General features: G+C 37.6%; 1 protein-coding gene across 10 annotated transcripts in view; it reads right to left on the reverse strand.

Moving 5' to 3' along the window:
• The window catches only part of LOC116473135 (AGBL carboxypeptidase 4), a 1,494,771-nt gene that overhangs the window by 1,450,222 nt on the left and 20,962 nt on the right, over window positions 1-23,587 (reverse strand). For 5 of the 10 annotated variants that reach the window (XM_058443103.1, XM_058443100.1, XM_058443102.1 and 2 more), the window contains exon 2: window positions 13,950-14,002. The exons of 4 other annotated variants lie outside the window; for them this stretch is intronic. The gene's annotated coding sequence lies outside the window, so the exon portion shown is untranslated. Of the gene's footprint in view, window positions 1-13,949; window positions 14,003-23,587 lie in introns of those variants that run through there. One more of the 10 variants, XM_058443106.1, reaches the window with a different exon arrangement.

The following is a 23,587-nucleotide window of genomic DNA, read 5'->3' on the forward strand; positions in this document are numbered from 1 at the left end:
ATTTAACATCTCTGTGCCTTCCTTTCCTGATCAAGATAATAATCGCATTAACTTTATAGAGTTGTGCTGGGCAGATAATAAATGTGTGCTATTATAATTAAGTAAACTACTAAACCAATTTCCTAATCCAGCCTAGGGACAATCTGGTAAATAAATCTGATAAATGGATTATATCCTGTGCCTCTTTTATCTATTTTGTAATCTTTACCAGAAGGATTTTCTTCCTCTATGTCTTCCTTAAATTTCCCCTTCTATAATTCAAAATAATTTGTTCAATTGTTTCAAACATGAAACTCATTGGATTTGGCCAGGGATCCAGAGTGTAATTCTTGATGTCAAAGATACTAATTAAATGTTTAGTGAATATCACTGTTGCAGCTAAGGTACTGTTCTGTGTCTACTAAGGGTATTTCTTAATGTGAGAATTTTTTGAAGAGAAAGGTCTCTAAAATTAGTGAATACAGTTGAATGGTGATCATTAAGATGTGTTCAAAATTAAGTAGTATCCCAACACTACGTGAAACTTAGTGATGGCAGCAGCAGCCCATCTAGAGCCCCTGCTGCCGTGGTGCCAGGTGCAGTGGGGGAGATGTGGCCAGGGCTGCGCTCCACAGAGCTGGCAGGAGCCAAGGGCAGCTGTCCTTCTGAGTTGACAGAGTGGGAGCTTTGTGCTCCCTGTGCACAGCTGGGTATGTGCATGCTCAGGGCAGTGCTGATACACCTACCCCCTGCCACCTTGGCCCCCTGCAGACTTTGGGTGCCAACAAGCACAGAAGAGAGGCCAAGGGGGTGTTGAGGGCAGCTCAGCACTGGCCTACAGGCGCCCCCTCAGCGTGAAGAGCCTGGGCACCATGAACAGCAGCAGGAAGCAGAAAGGCTTGGGGCAGAAAGGGGTGGGTCCCCAATAAAGCCCCACCTTCAAGCTGTGGAGGGCCTGAAGCCTGGGAGCCAGGCTGCCAGTCCCATGGACCAGAGTGGGGACTTACAGTGCTTTTTCTGGGGCTACCTGGTGGCTGCCCACGAACCAATCAATATGCACTTCATCCCCTCTGAACACCATAAAAACCCCAGACTCAGACGTCAGGACAATCAGCTGTGGAGGGGGGGTACCCACTCCAGGGTCTCCTCTCTGCTGAGAGCTAAGAGGTATCCAGATGACCAGCTGTGGAGAGGAGCTACCCACTCCAGGGTCTCCTCCCTTCTGAGAGTTGAGAGATATTGGGGCAAACAGCTGCAGAGAAGAGTTACCCACTCCTGGATCTCCTCTCTGATTACAGCTAAGCACCCAGCAGAACAGCCTGGCTATGAATAAGAGCTATCCACTGCAAGTCTCCTCTGAGCTGTTCTATCTTTCAATAAAGCTCCTCTTTGCCTTGTTTACCCTCCACTTGTCTGCATACCTCATTCTTCCTGCACATGGGACAAGAACTTGGGACCTGCCAAATGGCAGGGCTGAAAGAGCTATAACACAAACAGGGCTGAAAAATGCCTCTTACTCGCCACGTTGCAGGCAACAAGAAAGAGAGAAGAGCTGCAGCACTTTGAGGAGCCCAGACCTAGGAGCTCTCCAAACCAGAACTGTGACACCCTCTTTGGGGCTCTGCAGTTCCTGACGTCTCCAAGCTTCTGGGCACCAATGCATTCTCCAGTGCCAGACGTGGAAGCTGCTTGTGGTACACCTAATCTAGCCACAGCTTCACAGGGAGCCAGCACCTTATGCTGCCTGCCCCACCACAGCCAGCATGCCTGGCTGTGCACAGTGGTGGGACCCCATGCTCACTTGCTTACACACCCCTCGCTGCTCTACTCACCTTTGGCAGGCATGGGATCCAGGCCAGTAGCACAAGTCACAGGCAGCCTGCCAGGTGAAGTGGCCAGTGGCATCTTTGCCCTAGTTTTGCTTGGCCAAAAAAACTCGGGCAAAGGTGCCATTGGCCACAGAGGTTTCCAGCTGGCAAAGCAACACCCCAAGCATCCCGTAACATTGGTAAGATTAGAATTTAGGTTAATCTGTACTTTGAATACATCTACTTTGATCATGAACATTTTTTCGATTTTTTTCATACTTGCAGAAGTTCATAAAGAATTTAAAATATTGTGCTATAACCATAGATAAGTTATGCATACCTGGTTTTGCAGTATGCATTTCACTGTGACTCCCAGTCCCAATCACTGACTGAATGGGCTCCCTGTGGCCCAGGAGACCCCAGAAAAGCCTTAAAACCTTAAAACTGAGTTCCCAGCCATGATGGGACAGGTCCGATGTGGCTTGTTATACTCTCCCTCTTTTGGGGTTTAGACACAACTGACCAGCACTGCTAAAATAGAGATCATGAGACTGATAGAGCAGACTCTTCTATGGCAGTAAGATACCAAATTATATACGGGACCTAAGTCCATGTCAGGCAAGGGTAAAGTCGGGCACTCCTATACTTAACGAATAAACTATGTTCTAACTGCCACAAGGTTTTTCTTGTTCTCTAGCAGCTAAACAAGCACTGCCCTTGAGATAAGCAATATTAAAACAATTACAGCTCAGCCAGCTCACAGATTCTGACTAACTAACTAACCATAACTACAGTTTTCATTGGACAAGGGACTGATTTCAGTAACTTTCTCGTACAGAAGACCACCAGCCATGGACTGGTTCTGGGCAGTTTACAGAGACTGCACCTTTGAGAGCCTTCATGTCCTGAAAAGACCTGTTGACATAGAGAGCTTAACTGTAACACATTTAAATGTTAAGTCTCTACCCAGGGTGAACATAGATCTTATGTAACATACATGTTTGTTCAATACACATGCATCAGGACTACCTTCATGAATATTCATAGCTCCTCTTGTAACCTGTTGAACATGTATATTTAGCCAAATTGTTCAGCAAAAACTCCCACCCTAACACCCCTCCACCTTCCAGGTGCCTATCTTTGGTCTTTGCCAGAGGAACACTTCCCAGCCTGCAGTATGGCCACTTTGCAGGCTGTAACTCTTTAGAAGAAATAAAGTCTCCTCTCCAAATTTATAAAGACTTTGTGATTTTTTTCAGTTTACAATTGAAACCAACAGAAATATAAGATATTACATAATTGAAACAAAAGCAGCTTATGAAAGGGTGTCAAAAACCACAAAAGACATTTATAAATGAGTCTGAGACTCAGCAGAGGAGTCTGACATGGAGCAATCACTGCAGAGACAGAAACAGAAGATTAAATGGCATCATTCAAAAAGAGCACATAGATTGAGAGAAAAGAGTTAACAATAGAACCCTGGAAATACCAAGACAGAGAAAGAGAAGTCATCGGACAAGGCAGAAAACACAGACAAGTGTGAGAAAAATCACTTACTCTATCTTTCAACCAGCAGTCCTTGCCCAACTACAGTACTATATGCTTGGGAGAAATACGTTACAGAAGCCAAGGGGTATATTGCATGATACTGAGGTTTATAATACGAATAATCTTGTCACCCAGGTAATGAGCATAGTACCCAACACTTAGTTTGTCAACACTTCCCCGCCTGCCCCACATTCCCTCTTGTAAAATACCTACACAATGTACCCCCGAATCTAAAATAAAAATTGAAATTATTTTTTTAAATAAATCATTTTATTAGAAATGAATCCAAGAGGAAGGCGACTCAAAGACAGAATAAACAATAGTGGCAAATACTAGAGAGAGCTCAAGAAATAAAGGCCTGAGAAACATATTTAGAAGGTAATTAACTTTACAGAGTGTATTTTCTCTATAGTGATGGGTGTAGACGATGGATGGAAAGTTGAGGGAGGTAACTGAAAAGAAAATAATCACAAGTATAGACTTTCAAAAAGTTCAGTTACAAGGCAGTAGCCAGAGGTGATGCCTACTTGAGAAATTGATTTGTTGTTCTATAGATGAGAGATGGTTAAGAATGCTTACATATAATGAGAAAGAAGCCAGTACACACGGGCCTTTCAGCACACTCTTTAACAACATATTTGTTTGCTGTTTAGCTCTTCATAAAAAATTACTTGTTTGAATGCAGTATCTATTTTACCTTCAGATGTTCAGCTCTTTGAATGTAATGACGCCTAATCTTTGATACTTCTTTGATTCATTTAATAAGAACAAGTGCAATTATACCATATTTTACAATACCTGAAAATCAACTATGCAGTTGATCCTCACAAATATTATTTTCCCTACTTACAGATAAATGCCTGAGGTTTAAAGTGGGTAAATAATTTTCCCCAAACTAGTAGGTAGCAAGTTTCTTAAGAAAAAAAGGGAAAATAAAAAAGCCCAATTCCTCCTGCTTCAACACTTTAATTATATCCTACTACACTTCTACTAAGGACATTCCAGATAACATAAGAAATCTCTTGAGTTATTGAAACAGATTGATTTTTAACTCTTTTTATGTAGATGTAACATACATACAGAAAAGCACACCAATCGTAAGTATGTAGACCAATAAAATCTCACATTGAACACATTTATATAACAATCACTCACATCAAGAAACAGAACATTTCTACCACCACAAAGTCCTCATCTTGCCCCTTCCCAATCAATAGATCTTATGCCTCTACAAAAGTAAACCCTGTTCTGACTTCCAACAACATGGAGTAGTTTTTTACTGTTCCTGGGCTTAATATTAATGAAATAATGTGATACATATTATTTACTGCCCATTTCTTTAACTCAACATTTCATTCATTCTCATTGCTGTAAAGTATTACATTGTAATATGCCATTCTGTTGACTGTTATGTGGGTTACTCCGACTTCCATCTATTATTTAAAAAATACTGTTTCAGTATTTTTGTGCACGTCTTTGGTGCACATATGTACATATTCGGAGGAAGTACATATACCTAGCAGTATGTCTTAGGGCATGCATATGCCCAACTTAAATAGATCCTACCAAACTGTTTTCTAAGCGGTTGTACCAGTTTATATTCCCACCAGCAGCATATGAGAGTTTCAAGAGCTCCACATATTGTGTGGCAGATTCATTCTGAAAATATTTTACACCAATTTCTCACACATTTCTATTTCATAATGCACTCTTTAAAAGCCAAATATTTTGCTAATATTTCTTCTTTATTGAATACCAAGGTCCCAGGCCTTACTAAACTTGAATAGTTAACTTTCTTACATGCTACCATTACCCGTGAAAACAAAAAAATGATACCTATATTCATCAATGTACTTTCAATGTATTTTACACCACAAGTTATGTTATTCCAAATTATAATCTTTCTTTCCTCACATTTCTTAGTAAGAAAATATTTGTGTGATACCTGGAGTGCCTATCTAACATCATCTATCCCCTAAAAATCTACAGAAGATTTTGATGGGTTAGTCACTTATTCCTCTAGGAAACCACTTTCCTGCTGGTAAAGGAAATGATCTATGTATAATACAGCCACTCAAGGGAAAAAAACAGATTTATAAAAAACATCAGCATATACTAGCATGACTTTCAACTATATTTAATACTTTGCAAGGCATTGTTTATACTTAGTGCCAAATCATTAGAGTAATTCTAATTTTATCAACAAATGTCGTGAAGAGGCAGAAAAATAGTCTCAATCATAAGAGTTTTGAAATTATTTATTTCATTTTCTAAGAAACAAGCCTTTTAGCCAAAGAGCTTTGGTATATTGTTAACATTTTTACATTAGCCCTATGATAATAAGAGCTGAGCTATCTAAAATAGTTCTTCCTAAAGGCAAATCAATTCAATAGTTTTTAATAACTAAATGGCCAAACTGACATATCTTTAGGGAGATGGGATTCAGGGATCTTTTATCAGTACTCAGAAAACAAATGAAATATATTTCAAGACATCTAGAAAATGTGAGGAGAAGCTATGTAAAATAGCAATGTAACAACAAATAAAATACTGATGAGCATTTTTGTGTTCGGTGTTATCCATCTAAAACTTGCCAAGCACGTATTATATTTAAGACAACTCCAAATCTAAGAGTGTCCACTGAATTCATACTTTATTCAAATACTATACAGAAATTATACACTTTTATAATTTTTATAAAAGTTGTTATATTTGTGTAATTCTTTATTATAAACTTTTTCATCCAATTTCTCACGATGTAACTTTTTAACAAATACATCTAAATTGTGTTTACTGTACTAAGTACTTCGCAACTATTAACTCACTTAATTGTTAAAAACAACTATTCCAATCAATAGAAAAAGAGGGAATCTTCCCTAACTCATTTGATGAGGCCAGCATCATCCTGATACCAAAGCCAGACAGAGACACAACAAAAAAAGAGAAATTTAGACCAATATCCTTGATGAATATCGATGCAAAAATCCTCAATAAAATACTGGCAAACTGAATCCAGCAGCACATCAAAAAGCTTATACACCATGATCAAGTGGGCTTCATCCCTGGGATGCAAGGCTGGTTCAACATACGCAAATCAATAAGTGTAATCCAGCATATAAACAGAACCAAAGACAAAAACCACATGATTATCTCAATAGATGCAGAAAAGGCCTTTGACAAAATTCAACAATGCTTCATGCTAAAAACTCTCAATAAATTAGGTATTGATGGGACATATCTCAAAATAATAAGAGCTATCTATGACAAACCCACAGCCAATATCATACACAATGGACAAAAACTGGAAGCATTCTCTTTGAAAACTGGCACAAGACAGGGATGCCCTCTCTCACCACTCCTATTCAACATAGTGTTGGAAGTTCTGTCCAGGGCAATCAGGCAGGAGAAGGAAATAAAGGGCATTCAATTAGGAAAAGAGGAAGTCAAATTGTCCCTGTTTACAGATGACATGATTGTATATCTAGAAAACCCCATCATCTCAGCCCAAAATCTCCTCAAGCTGATAAGCAACTTCAGCAAAGTCTCAGGATACAAAATCAATGTACAAAAATCACAAGCATTCTTATACACCAATCAAAGACAAACAGAGAGCCAAATCATGAGTGAACTCCCATTCATAATTGCTTCAAAGAGAATAAAATACCTAGGAATCCAACTTACAAGGGATGTGAAGGACCTCTTCAAGGAGAACTACAAACCACTGCTCAATGAAATAAAAGAGGATACAAACAAATGGAAGAACATTCCATGCTCATGGGTTGGAAGAATCAATATCGTGAAAATGGCCATACTGCCCAAGGTCATTTATAGATTCAATGCCATCCCCATCAAGCTACCAATGACTTTCTTCACAGAATTGGAAAAAACTACTTTAAAGTTCATATGGAACCAAAATAGACCCCGCATCGCCCAGTCAATCCTAACCCAAAAGAACAAAGCTGGAGGCATCATGCTACCTGACTTCAAACTATACTACAAGGCTACAGTAACCAAAACAGCATGGTACTGGTACCAAAACAGAGATATAGATCAATGGAACAGAACACAGCCCTCAGAAATAATGCCACATACTTACAACTATCTGATCTTTGACAAACCTGACAGAAACAAGCAATGGGTAAAGGATTCCCTATTTAATAAATGGTGCTGGGAAAACTGACTAGCCATAGGTAGAAAGCTGCAACTGGATCCCTTCCTTACACCTTATACAAAAATTAATTCAAGATGGATTAAAGACTTACATGTTAGACCTAAAACCATAAAAACCCTAGAAGAAAACCTAGGCATTACCATTCAGGACACAGGCATGGGCAAGGACTTCACGTCTAAAACACCAAAAGCAATGGCAACAAAAGCCAAAATTGACGAATGGGTTCTAATTAAACTAAAGAGTTTCTGCACAGCAAAAGAAACTACCATCAGAGGGAACAGGCAACCTACAAAATGGGAGAAAATTTTCACAACCTACTCATCTGATAAAGGGCTAATATCCAGAATCTACAGTGAACTCAAACAAATTTACAAGAAAAAAAAAACACCCCCATCAAAAAGTGGGCGAAGGACATGAACAGACATTTCTCAAAAGAAGACATTTATGCAGCCAAAAAACACATGCAAAAATGCTCATCATCACTGGCCATCAGAGAAATGCAAATCAAAACCACAATGAGATACCATCTCACACCAGTTAGAATGGTGATCATTAAAAAGTCAGGAAACAACAGGTGCTGGAGAGGATGTGGAGAAATAGGAACACTTTTACACTGTTGGTGGGACTGTAAACTAGTTCAACCATTGTGGAAGTCAGTGTGGCGATTCCTCAGGGATCTAGAACTAGAAATATCATTTGACCCAGCCATCCCATTACTGGGTATATACCCAAAGGACTATAAATCATGCTGCTATAAAGACACATGCACACGTATGTTTATTGCAGCACTATTCACGATAGCAAAGACTTGGAACTAACCCAAATCTCCAACAACGATAGACTGGATTAAGAAAATGTGGCATCTATACACCATGGAATACTATGCAGCCATAAAAAATGATGAGTTCATGTCCTTTGTAGGGACATGGATGAAACTGGAAACCATCATTCTCAGTAAACTATCGCAAGGACAAAAAACCAAACACCGCATGTTCTCACTCATAGGTGGGAATAGAACAATGAGAACACATGGACACAGGAAGGGGAACATCACACTCTGGGGGGAGGGATAGCATTAGGAGATACACCTAATGCTAAATGATGAGTTAATGGGTGCAGCACACCAACATGGCACATGGATACATATGTAACAAAACTGCACATTGTGCACATGTACCCTAAAACTTAAAGTACAATAAAAAAAAATTGTAGGTAAATGGAGAGCCAGAATTTGAACCTAGACAGTCTAATTCAAGTTCATGCCTCTAACCACACAAAGTACTGAAAAAACATGTACGAATTTAACCAAAAAAAAAAAAAAATCCTATTCTTTTTTATAATAAATCTTTGCTATACCTAGCCTAGAGAATTTACTTAAGGGAAGAAAAGTTTATAGGAAGACTCAAAGACAAAAAGCATAATCCTTTGCCATATGCATATTTAGCTTGCTTAAAACAGTATGTCATCAATTTTATAAATATATTAAGAGAAAATATGAAAACATATTTATCCTTAAGCAATAAAAGCTTCTTTTAAACAGTTTGGAATTACAAAACCTGGAGCAATTAAAAATAATTTTAACTTCTCTAATTATGCTTTAATCAAGAATGCAATTCTAATCAAGTTTTTATCCACCCATTTATCTAGACTTTCCTAAGCACAGTATTTGAGAATACCAAAAAGCAATTTCATTTTGTTTGTCGGGGAAGAAAAAGGATATAAGAGAACTCTAAGGTCACTTAGTCAATTTCCTGCTCAGTCGTTTTATTTTCCCTATATTACCCAGGGCTTTGCAGAGCTATAATAGAGAGTGTTAGAGTGCACATTTTCCCCTCAGTGATATAGAATGTTTCCAGCAAAATGAAAATATGTTCAAGTCAACTTTTTTAAAAAAGAAAGGCATGCCTGCATGAAGCAAAGAAAGGACCATTCAAGTATTTACTTTCCTGGTCTTAACAGATTTCAACTCATAATGGCCCTGCTTCCTCTGACTAGTTTTACTATTTAACATAAGTACTGTAGCTCCAAATCAAATACATCTAGAATCTTCACATATTACCAAAATAACCGAAAGAATATCTGGAAAAAACTATGGTTCTGCAGCTATAAAAGTCACTTCAATCCCAATGTAAATTCTCTGTAAACTCCACCCCAGTTTCTTAAAAAGTAATAGGAGTAGTAACTGTAAAAGAATTAATATTAGAACCATACTATATTTTTGATGTGCATTCAAAAATGCTTCTGTCTCCAGCAAACCATAGCACCTGAAATTCCCATTCGAGTAACTTTTTGAATATCCAGATAACACCATTGAACTGCCTTAACACTAATACTTCATGCATAACACACACAATTAACCCTAGAAACAAACCCGTATTTGTGCACCTGTCATAAGAGAAGAATGAGACTCAGTGAAGTTAGCATAACAGTCCCAAGATCACACAGCTTGACGGAGCTACCATTCAAATCCTCAACCAAGACTAGTGTAAATATACTACAGCTGCCTCAGTTCCCAAGTGGGCTGAAAGGAATAACAGATGATTACATATCAACATAAAATAATGGATTAATTTAACAGAAAACAGCATACAACAGAGCTGTGAGGAAAGGGGAAAACAAGACATGTACATTTGAAATGTAGAGAAGGCTGAACTTTGGGAGATCTGCAGCCTAATGCCCTAATCAGGCAGGAAAGGCTCCAATGAGATGGCACCAATGAGGTAGGGTCTAGATAGGAACAATGAGGGGACAAGCACAGCAGAGACATGGTACGTAGATAAATAGCTTTCACAGCTTAACATAGGCCTGTTGTGGTAGTTATATATCCAATACTATAGGTATAGTTAGTATCTTTATTTCTACCAGCTTACAAACTTATTTTTTTCTTCAAAATATATGAAGAAAGAGCAGATACCCTTCCAGCTTTAGGGCTTGCTCAAAAATGCCCATAATTGACATCAATGAATGACCTCTATTTAGACTATTTAAAAGAATATCAGAAATTCTCCTTTGTTTTAAATCAAGTTGTTGTTTGACTGATTTAAAAAGATTAAATCAGCTATATGTCTGTGTATTTGCTTTAAAAATAAAAATGTTTAAATATGAAATGGCATTCCAATCTGCTCTATCATGCTGAAATGCTACAGAAATTTCTAAAATATTCTCTCTTTACAGTATTATCTCCTTACAGATACCATAGATCTTACAGTAGTTGTACAGTATAAAATGCAAGAGAGTATCTGAAGGTCTTAAGCCTTTTGATTACTTCCTAGTGGGTATACCTTCAATTACATAATTTTACATAATTTCCTATTTCTTTCCAGAAAGGGTAAACACAAAAAACACCTAGTGGGTGAGGAGTGGAAGGCAGCTAGAGATTATCTGTTAAATCCTGTGCCTCTAGGCATAACAAACAAATTGTGTATTTTAAACACAATTTTGTAAAACAATCCAAACAAATTAAAAACAAAAAGCAAACCTTTCAACTCTTACCATTTACTGGTATAATTTTTATAATGACACTAAGTACTAACATTAATTGTAATGCCAATGTGAAGATGGCATTTCTTTTTCACATTTAATATGGTTAGGCTTTCTGTTCCCACCCAAATCTTATCCTGAATTGTAATCCCCAGGTGTTGAGTGAGGAAACTGGTGGGTGGTGATTGGATCATGTGGGTGGTTTCCCCCATGCTGTTCTCATAATAGTGAGTGAGTTCTCACGAGATCTGATGGTTTTATAAGGGTTTGGCCACAAGTTCCTCTTTCATTCACTTGTCTCTCTCCTGCTGCCTTGTGAAGAAGGTGCCTGCTTCTCCTTTTGCCACGATTATAAGTTTCCTGAGGCCTCCTCAGCCAGGCGATACTGTGAGTCAGTCAAGTCTCTTTCCTTTATAAATTCCCCAGTCTCAGGTAGTATCTTTATAGCAGCATGAAAACGGACTAATACAACACTTTATTTTCTTTTAGCTACTGTATACAATCTTTATAAAGCCCTAGGCTGAGTAGTACTAATTGTAATGGCATACCTAAAGGCATCCGTGATCTGTCACCGATTAGCCATGTAATCTTGGCCAAGCTATTTAACAACATGAGCCACATTCCTCACTATAAAACTGATGATACTACAGTATAATACCTCTGAATAGGTTTGTAAGGATTAAATGTTTCAGAAATCTGTAGCATGTAGGGTATGTTTAGCACAATGACTTTTACTAATGTGAATTACACATATGAAATTTCTGTGTATGTTCTGAAGTGTTGTAAAGATGCACTATTATCATCACTAACATATCATACTAAAGATTATATGCACAATCTTCATTGAAAAAACTCAAACCTAATAGGGTCATTTGAGAACTAACAGCATAGCACATGTGAAAAATGTTTAACACAAGGCAAGCTCTCAATAAATGTTTATTTAAAAATCCATGAGTGAAAAACACCCAGTGAAGCTGAACAGGGAGATTTAGTAAACTATGTAGCTCCAGACTATTATATGACTACAATATTTACATATAATAACCTTTCATTTATGAGATAGAATATTATGTTGCATATTAAAATCATCAATTATTAATGTTTTGAATCCAAAGACCCTCATGAAATGTTATTAGGGCCAATATAATATGAATTCCCCTTGTAGGGCATTAGTTTTAGTATATATTAAAAAACACATATATAATTATATACATATATTTATTTCAATGTATGTATAAATAATTCCTATGCATCTGCATACATGACAATCACTTCTAAAAACAAATATATTGCAATCTTTATAATACTCAGATTTTGCCAAAAATTTTACAAAGGCCGCTTTTTTTCTAAATCTTTAAACAAATGATTTATTTTCACATCCAACTTACTTTAGACAATATAAATCTATATTTAGATAATCAACCATACACACTTTCATCAGTTTTATCGCCTCTCCTGATTCTCTCCCAGAGTCAAGTTTCACATTTCTAACTGCATCCTCATCATATCCACATGGATATACCATTATTACTGCAAGTTCAAGGTGCCTAAAATAAATCTATCCTTTCCACAACAAAACTATGTCCTCCTTTGATTCTTCCATTTCTGTCAATGAATCCTCAAGTTTGACAACTCAGTTTTTTTTTTATTCCTTTCTCTCTCCTCTCTGGAGAGACAACATCATATACAACCAACATTAAAGGGCTTTGGAGTCAACTAGATCTGAGTTAGTCCTATTTCTACTTCTTACTAACTATGTGAGCTTAAGCAAGTTATTATACACTCTACACTTAAGTTCCATATCTATAAAATAAAAATTAATCTCATTTACCTTGCAAGATTATGGAAGACTTAAATATAAGGTATATAAAGTACCTAGGAAATAGTGAGCTTTTACAAATGTTGATAAAGCCACTTCTCTTCCTTCATCACAACCAGTCATCAAGAACTATAAATCCTTACTTTGGGCTGGGCGCGGTGGCGCACGCCTGTAATCCCAGCACTTTGGGAGGCCGAGGCAGGCGATCACAAGATCAGGAGATTGAGACCATCCTGGCTAACACGGTGAAACCCCGTCTCTACTAAAAACACAAAAAAATTAGCTGGGTGTGGTGGCAGGCACCTGTAGTCCCAGCTACTCGGGAGGCTGAGGCAGGAGAATGGCATGAACCCAGGAGGCAGAGCTGGCAGTAAGCCGAGTTTGCAGTAAGCCGAGACCGCGCCACTGCACTCCAGCCTGGGTGACAGAGTGAGACTCCGTCTCAAAAAAAAAAAAAAATCCTTACTTTGAAATGTCCCCCATGTCACTACCTTGTTCTGGGGCCTTCTCATTTAAATACTCAGGTTTTAGGTCTCATTTAGTTCCCTATGTATCTGGGATAATGGCCACAAAACAGCCAGCCTATCCAGTGATCATTTCTTACCTGGCATACTAGCTCCTAATAACACAAAAGCTACTTAACATCTATTTAGAATTCCTGAACATTCACTCCATCGAAGTTCCTTCTGCCTACATTTCAATACTTTCCCTCATCCCTACGATCCTTTATAATTCCTTTAGGAGTATGTGAGAGTGACCCTGACACAAATTCTCCATTTCTTTATTGCCTATCCTTTTTATGCCGATCCAATTGCTCTGCCAGGCAGACAAGCTCCCTCACGTCATCCTACCTTGTAGAACTAATGTGATCTTGAGGACTCTAACTCCTATAAACTCTCCCCAATGCTCCTATACTCTTCATTGAATGTTCCCACTAAGGGAACACACTATAACTGCACTATTTCCCTTGCAGTCCTCTTAAGAGGAGACGGCTCACATTTTCTTTTTTACCATTGGTTCTCAAACATGAGAGGAGAAACAGCCCCATGTTAGCTTGCAGATCATTACTATTCCATCCTTATTCAAAAACGCTTTCTCTTTGGAATGCCAAGCCACAAGACTAAACCATCCTTTCCCTACTTACAGTGAAATGTTATAGAATTCCTTGTCATTTCTTCACTGGTTGATACAAATACACTGAAGAATAAAGCAAATAAAACAGGATATTAAGTGGGATATAGTGACGGAACCAAAATACAATAAGATTAATTTCACCATTTAAAAAATATTTTAATGTGGTTACTAGCAAATTTAAAATTACATATGTAGATTACATTTAAGGTTGACATTGTATTTCTACTGGACATTGCTGAGCTTGAGCTTTCCATTCCAAGTTCCTTGATCCAGAAATCTAGCCTTCAGTGGACTAGGAGATTAGCTGAATGTGAGTTTTTAATTTAAACTCTACTATACTCTTCCTTTCTAGCTTTGATAGTCTCTATACTCTTCTATCCGGACAGTATACCTATTCTCCTGAAAACTGCTTCTTCTCACTAACTCCTCTGTGCAGTTGTGTCTCTTCCTACCCAGAATACCCTTTTCCTTTCCCTTCTCACCCACAATAGACATCCCTGTGACAGAATATTCTTCAAAATACTTGCTGCCTGGCCCTATGGCAGAATTACACACCCCATCTTGTTAATATTAGGCTTTCTAATATCATGAGAAGTAACGTGTGCCATTTCCAAGCAGAAGCTTTAAAAACCATTGCTTAGTTCCAATATGGTCCCTTTTCTTCTTACATGAGACCAGCAGTAACCCAAATAGAAGCTACTCCATCAGCCTGGATCCTGACATGAAGATGCAGATCAACACTACAACTGGCCCAAAATAAACATATAAATGGAAGCAAGAAATAAGCCTTTGCTGTTGTAAACTCCTGGGATTTTTTAAGTATTTACTATCACTGTAAAATTTAGCCAAAACTGGCTAATCCTTTTACCAGAATCATTCCCATTGTTCAAGACCTATTTTAAGCTCCACTATCACCATATAACTTTCCCTGATCAGTTTTGCCCTAAATTACCTTTTCCTCCTCTAAATTCCAAAATTTCAGCTGTACTACCTTTTTGGCAATTCTAGTCCATTCTGGTTTTGAATTATTATTCAAATATGAATCATGCATAATTACTTAATGCCTGCTAACATCACAAAAACAGAAGAAGCCAGACATTATGTGTCTCTTAAGTGGCATATACAATAGTACTTTTGAAGTAGTCTTGCAGGGGGAAGGGCAAGGGGCCCTAAATCTAATCAAGCTTCTAGATATATCCAATAATTTATAGAAAATATAGAAGACAATACAATGTGTTGAACTACACCATGGGAAAGTATTTAGCAAAATGCAAAAAAAAAACAAAAAAAAAACCTGCTTTCTTCAAAAAAAAAAAATTGCAGGGGGAAAAAATAGGCAGAATGAGGAAGCAGTATATGAAATAATCAAATTAAAAACTGAGGGCAGGTGTGGTAACACATGTCTATAATCCTGAGGCTTTGGGAGGCTGAGGCAGGAGGATTTCTTGAGCCCAGGAGTTGAAGGCTGAAGTAAGCCACAATCATGCCACTGCACTCCAGCCTGGATAACACAGTCAGACTCTTGTCTCTGCAGAATATAATAATAATTTGCATTTAAAAACTAACTGGGAGCTTTTTAAAAAATGGCAAATGGGAGGCAGGACTAGCTTGTGGCTCCACTCAGACAGAGCAGCATATGGAGACTTGTAAACTTTTGCTCCAAGAATGACCACAGAAACATACCAGGAAAGCTCAGAGAATCTATAGACCCTTTGAAGGAAGCAGCTTGCTGCTGCAGACTCCATAAGACAGTTGAAAAGCTGTAAGTGCCCAAAGTGCAAAAGGGGAAACGTCCACCCCCCGCCAATACACATCCTCACTGGGGTACCCAAAGGTTCAGACCATGGGAGAAAGATTTGACCTTTCCTGGAGCTGAGACAAATATAAAGAGATGAGCAAAATATAGGATTAGAGGAAGCAGCGGGAAGAGCCCAGTGGGCACTCTTGGTCCCCAGGGAAGCCATTGTTGACTTTGTCTCAGAGGGGTCCGTGGGGAGAGATGCCACTAGAATTGGGGAAAGACTACAGGGAGAAGGAAACTTCCAACTAAACTCAAAGTTTCCTGGACAGAATCTGGGAAAGGGGTGACCCAGGAGAGAAGATACAGCACAGAAACTGGGGCAGGTGGGGAGACACAAATCCTGAAAGCTGCTTGCTTTCTCAGTGGGGAGGCTTGGAGCCTGAGACAAGTTTTCAGCCCTGCTCACCGTCTGCCTGGAAATAAACTCAGTGTTATGGGGGTGCATGGTGAAAGTGAGACCAGCCTTTCAGGCTGCGTTGGAGCTGGGTAAGGCCTGTCACTGCTGGCTTTTCCCACTTCCTTGGCCACCTGTATGATGCAGAAGAGGCAGCCATAATCCCCCTGAGAACACAACTCTACTGGGCTGAGAACCACACCCCCATACCCCACAGTGGCTGAAGCAGGCCCTGCCCAAGGAGAGTCTGAGCTAAGACATGCCTAACCCTGCCCTCAGGGTTTTTCTCTACCTGCCCTGGTAACCAAAGACAAAGAACATAATCTCTTGGGAACTCTATGCCCCAAACCACTGCCTGAGACACCCAAATACTTATCCAAGCAACCCTAGGGCAAGCTTGTATCCTCCCTATACTACTGCAGCTGATGCTCTCTCAAAAGCACCACCTCCTGGCTGGAGGCCAACCAACAGAAAAGCAGCATGCTAAATAAAAATACAACCAAGGACCCTCACAGAGTCCACTTCACTCCCCTGCTACCTCCACCAGAGCAGGTGCTGGTATCCACAGCTGAGAGTACTGAAAATGGATTACATCACAGGAAATGGATCACATCACAGGACTCTTTGCAGACACTCCCCAGTACCAGCCCAGAGCCCAGTATCTCCACTGGGTGGCTAGACTCAGAAGAGCAGTAACAATCACTGCAGTCCAGCTCTCAGGAAGCCCTATCCCTAGGGGAAGAGGGAGAGCACATCAAAGGAGCACCCCATGGACACAAGAATGTGAACAACAGCCCTTAAGCCAAATATCTTACCCCTGACATAGTCTACCCAAATGAGAAGGAACCAGAAAAAACAGTTCTGGTAATATGACAAAACAAGGTTCTTTAACACCCCCAAAAAATCACACTAGCTTACCAGCAATTGATCAAAACCAAGAAAAAAAAATCTCTGAATTGCCAGAAAAAGAATCAGGTCAATTATTAAGCTACTCAAGGAGGCACCAGAGAAAGGTAAATAACAACTTAATGAAATTTTTTAAATGTTAAAGAATACGGATGGAAAAATCCCCAGAGAAATAGATAACATAAATAAAAAACAATCACAACTTCTGGAAATGAAAACACACTTAGAGAAATGCAAAATACATTGGAAAATCTCAGCAATAGAATCAAACGAGTAGAAGAAAGAACTTCAGAGCTCAAAGATGCTTTCAAATTAATCAAATCCAACAATGACAAAGAAAAAGGAATAAAAAAAACGAACAAAGCCTCCAAGAAGTCTGGGATTATGGTAAATGAACAAGCCTAAGAATAATTGGTGTACTCAAGGAAGAAGAGAAATCTAAAAGTTTGGAAAATATACTTGAGAAAATAATTGAAGAAAACACCCTCAGCCTTGATAAAAATCTAGACATCCAAATACAAGACACCTGAGAAATTCATCACAAAAAGATCATTGCCTAGGCACATACTCATCAGGTAATCTAAAGTCAAGATGAAGGAAAGTATATTAACAGCTATGAGGCAAAAGCATCAGGGAACCTACAAAGGAAAACCAATCAGATTAATAGCAGACTTTTCAGCAAAAACATAACAAGCTAGAAGGTACTGAGGTCCTATCTTTAGCCTCTTTGGGAAAAAAGTAATTATCAGCCAAAAATTTTGTATCCAGTGAAACTAAACTTTGTAAATGAAGGAGATAGTATTTTTACAATGAATGCTGAGAGAATTTGCCAAAATCAAAACAGCACTACAAAATCTCCTAAAAGGAGTTCTAAATCTTGAAAGGAATCCTCAAAATACACCAAAATAGAACCTCCTTAAAGCATAAATCTCACAGGACCTATAATACGATAATATAATGAAAAAAAAAAACAAGGTATTCAGGCAACAGACAGCATGATGAATAGAAAAGCACCTCACATCTCAATACTATCATTGAATATAAATGGCCTAAATGCTCCACTTAAAAGATATAGAATGGCAGAATGGGTAAGAATTTACCAACCAAGTATCTGCTGTCCTCAAGAGACTTGCCTAACACATAAGGACTCACATAAACTCAAGTTAAAGGGATGGAAAAACATATTCCTTGCAAATGGACACCAAAAGTGAGCAGGAGTAGCTATTCTTATATCAGACAAAACAGACTTTAAAGCAACAGCAGTTAAAAAAGACAAAGAGGGACATTATATAACAATGAAAAGACTAGTGTAATGGGAAAATATCACAGTCTGAAATATATATGCACCTAACACTGGAGCTCCCATTTATAAACCAATTACTACTAGACCTAAGAAATGAGATAGACATGAACACAGTAATAGTGGAAGACTTCAATACTCCACTGAGAGTACTAGACAGGTCATCAAGGCAGAAAGTCAACAAAGAAACAATGGACGTAAACTATACCCTAGAACAAATGGACTTAACAGATATTTACAGAACATTCTACCCAATAACTGCAGAATATACATTCTATTAATCAGCATATCGAACATTATCCAAGATAGACCATATGATAGGACATAAAATAAGTCTCAGTAAATTTAAGAAAATCAAAATTATATCAAGTATTTCTCAGACCACAGTAGAATAAAATTGTAAATTAACTCCAAAAGGAACCCTCAAAAACTATGAAAATACATGGAAATTAAATAATCTGCTCCTGAATGATCATTGGGTCAACAATGAAATCAAGATGGAAATGAAGTCTGAAAGAGCACAAATAGATAATCTAAGGTCACATCTCACAGAACTAGAGAAACAAGAACAATCCAAACCAAACCCAGCAGAAGAAAAGAAATAACCAAGATCAGAACAGAACTAAATGAAATTGAAACCAAAAAAAACAGATAAGTGAAACAAAAAGCAGGTTCTTTGAAAATATAAATGAAATAAATTGACTATTAGTGAGATTAACCGAGAAAAGAAGAGAGAAGATCCAAATAAGCTCAATTAGAAATGAAACAGGAGATATTACAACTGATACCACAGAAATACAAAAAATCATTCAAGACTACTATGAACACTTTTATGTGTACAAATTAGAAAACTTGGAGGAGATGGATAAATTCCTGGAAATATACAACCCTCCTAGATTAAACCAGAAAGATACAGAAACTCCGAACAGACAAATAACAAGCAGAAAGATTGAAATGGTAATTTTAAAATTGCCAACAAAAATAAAGTCCAGGACAAAACAGATTCACAGCTGAATTGTATCAGACATTCAAAGAACAATTGGTATGAATCCTACTGACACTTTTCCAAAAGACAGAGAAAGAGGTAACCCTCCCTAAATAATGCTATAAAGCCAGTATCACCCTAATACCAAAACCAGGAAAGGACATAACAAAGAAAACTACAGAACAACATCCCTGATGAACACAGATGCCAAAATCCTCAATAAAATACTAGCTAACTGATTTCAACAACATATCAAAAAGATAATCCACCATGATCTAGTGGGTTTCACACCAGGGATGCAGGGATGGTTTAACATATGCAAGTCAATAAAGGTGAAACACCACATAAACAGAATTAAAAACAAAAATCACATGATTATCTCGATAGATGCAGAAAAAGCAGTTGACAAAATCCAGCATCGCTTTATGTTTAAAACCCTCAGCAAAATCGCCATGGAAGGGACACCCCTTAGGTAATAAAAGCCATCTAAACAAACCCCAGATAACATTATACTGAACGGGAAAAAGTTGAAAGCATTCTGCCTGAGAACTGGAACAAGACAAGGATGCCCACTTTCACCACTTCTATTCAACATAGTACTGGAAGTCCCAGCCAGGCCAATCAGACAAGAGAAAGAAAGAAAGGGCATCCTAATCAGTAAAGAGGAAGTCAAACTGTCACTGTTTGCTGATGATATGATCATATACCCAGAAAACCCTACAGACTCATCCAAAAAGCTCCTAGAACTGATAAATGAATTCAGCAATGCTTCAGGATACAAAATCAATGTACACAAACAGTAGCTCTGCTATACACCAACAGCAAGCAGGCTGAAAATCCAATTAAGAATTCAACCCCTTTTACTATTACTGCAAAAAAAAAAAAAATACTTAGAATTATACCTAACCAAGGAGGTGGAGGTAAAAATCTCTACAAGGAAAACTACAAAACACTGCTGAAAGAAATCATAGACAACACAAATGAAATACATCCCATGCTCATGGATGCATAGAATCAATATTGCAAAAATGACCATAGTGCCAAAAACTATCTACAAATTCAATGCAATTCATATCAAAATACCACCATCATTCTTCACAAAAGTAGAAAAAACAATCCTAAAATTCATATGGAACCAAAAAGAGCCCACCTAGCCAAAGCAAGACTAAACAACAACAACAAAAATCTGGAGGTATCTTAGTACCCAACCTCAAACTATATCATAAGGCCAAAACAGCATGGTACTGATATAAAAATAGGTACACAGACCAGTGGAACAGAATAGGGGACCCAGAAATAAATCCATATACATATAGCCAACTCATCTTTGACAAAGCAAACAAAAACATAAAGTAGAGAGAGGACACCTATTCAACAAATAGTGCTGGGATAATTCGCAAGCCACATGTAGAAGAATGAAACTGGATCCTCGTCTCTCACCCTATACAAAAACCAACTCAAGATGGATCAAATACTTAAATCTAAGACCTAAAACCATAAAAATTCTAGAAGACAACATCGGAAAAACCCTTCTAGACATTGGCTTAGACAAAGACCTCATGACCAAGGATCCAAAAGCAAATGCAACAAAAACAAAGATAAATAGAAGGACTTAATGAAACTAAAAAGCTTTGGCACAGCAAAAGAAATAATCAGCAGACTAAACAGACAACCCACAGAGTGAGAGAAAATATCTGTAATCTATACATCTGGCAAAGGACTAATATCCAGAATCTACAAGGAACTAAAACAAATCAGCAAGAAAACAAACAACCCCATCAAAAAGTGGGCTAAGGACATGAACAGACAATTATCAAAACAAGATAAACATATCACCAACGAACATATGGAAAAATGTTCAATGTCACTAATGAGCAAGGTAATACAAATCAAAACCACAATGTAATACCACTTTACTCCTACAAGAATGGCCATAATCTAAAAACCAAAAAATAATAACATGTTGGCGTGGATGTGGTGAAAAGGAAACACTTTTACATTGCTGGTGGGAATGTAGTGGAGAGTCCTTAAAGAACTAAAAGTAAATCTACCATTTGATCCAGCAATCCCACTACTGGGTATCTACTCAGAGGAAAAGAAGACATTATACAAAAAAGATACTTGTACAGGCACATTTACAGCAACACAATTCATAATTGTTAAAATATGGAACCAGCCCAAATGTCCATCACTCAAGTACATAAAGAAAATATGGTATATATACACCATGGAATACTACTCAGCCATAAAAAGGAACTAAATAATGGCATTCACAGCAATCTGGATGAAATTATTCTAAGTGAAGTAACTCAGGAATGGAAAACCAAACATTGTGTGTTCTCGTTCATAAGTAGGAACTAAGATATGAGGACGCAAAGGCATAAGAATAATACAATGGACTTTGGGGACTTGGGAGGAAGGGTGGGAGGAGGGTGAGGAATAAAAAACTGCACACTGGGTACAGTGTATGCTGCTTGGGTGATGGGTGTACCAAAGTCTCAGAGACCACCACTAAAAAAAAATAAAAATAAAAAATTATTTAAAAATTTAAAAATTAAAAACATTTTAAAACTAGATATTTGATATTAAGGAATTATTATTGGTTATGATTTTATACACATGATGTGATTATATATATGTCTGTGTATGTGGTATGACCACATATATATATATATGCACACTAAATGTAAAATATTTATATATATAAAATATTTCAATATATGTCTCTAAAAGACATACTTTATGCATAACAAAAAAGGCAAATACATGTGATATATTTAGGAGTAAGTAGACTAAGTAAACCCAAATTAAGAGATAAAGCCTGATAGTAGAAGAGTGACTTTATGAAAGTAGAAGAAAAAAGAACACAACCTTACCTTACATCTCTGGTGAATTTTTTCAACTTAGGAAAAAAATAATTTATGTGCGTTTATGTGTGTGTGTGTGTGTGTGTCTGTGTGTGTGTGTTTGTGTGTGTCTGTATAAGTGTGTGTCTATATATACATATATAAGTATGTATATATATGAATGTATATATAAACATTCACAGGGATAGTCTAAACTAGGGGTTGCAAATTTTAGGAGCCATGCAGGTAAAACAAAATCAGTGAAGCAGACTAAAAATAAGAAATTAAGAAGCAAATAGGGAATGACAGGGACTGTCATACCAAACGGCCTTTGTCCCCTGCTAAAGGTGGCACTAGCTGCTCAGCTCCAGCCGACAGAGAATGTGCTGCAACACAGGCCCAGTTTTACCAAATCACATGGATTTTCCAAAGTCAGAAATTCATATTTTTACATGAAATCTTCCTATTTTGAAATAATTGACAATCAACCTAATCTAATTATTTATTATCTTCATGAGCCCAGCAAAATATATCTGATAGCTTGATCCATCCTATGTGCTCCCAGTTTGCAACCACTGGTCTAAGAGAAACTTAATATAGCATGGCATGGTGGAAATGAAAGGAGATGTATTTTAGCTTTTTCCTGATAACAAAAATTTATTTTGTTAATAGCCACTGAGATGAAAAAAGAAGGGCTTCACCAGATTCACTGCTACCTTCAGTGTATTTTTGTGTAAATAAATTCTTGAAAGCAAGTTCTTTGTGGGCAGTTTATTTACTACTCTCTCTCATTCCAAAGCATGGCTCCACTAAACAAGACTCTGCTAAATTAATTTGAAAGAGTAGTCATAAGCTTCAGTTTGAGTAGGTGAGTCAAATACACCAAAGGTAATTGGCTTTATCTTTAACTTATATAGCCAGTTTGGGAAAAGATTCAATACCACAGTGTTAGCTGAGAAATTGTACTGGTTTACTCCGATTTATTTGAGCCCTTAAATCTGTCCTAGTTCTTATACATGGCCATAGAGAATTTCAACAGAGGAATTAACTGTGGAGGACTGGTGTGTAAGAGACAGAAAAGACTACCAGAGGCCTTTCACCTTAATGCTACTATCTTTTTTATTACTAGGATATGCACTACAGGATGCTAACAGCCTCAAATTTCTTATGTTCCTACTGTCTGTATGGATGCCAAGTTTAAATTTTAAAATCTTATTATAATTCAAAAATCACAAAAAAAGTAAAGTAAAAATAACAAAAGTTAAATTAACAAAATAAAAGTTAATAGAAGTTAATCAAAGTTAAAACAACAAAAAAGTAAAGTCCAAGGCCAAAGGAAGCTAACGTGGAGGAAAATGAGAGCTTCTACTCACCAAGTCCAATGAGAAATTCACTCACCCAATATTAACTCATGTC

Source organism: Hylobates moloch, unplaced genomic scaffold (genome assembly GCF_009828535.3).
Source record: "Hylobates moloch isolate HMO894 unplaced genomic scaffold, HMol_V3 SCAFFOLD_8, whole genome shotgun sequence".
NCBI classification, from domain to species: domain Eukaryota; kingdom Metazoa; phylum Chordata; class Mammalia; order Primates; family Hylobatidae; genus Hylobates; species Hylobates moloch.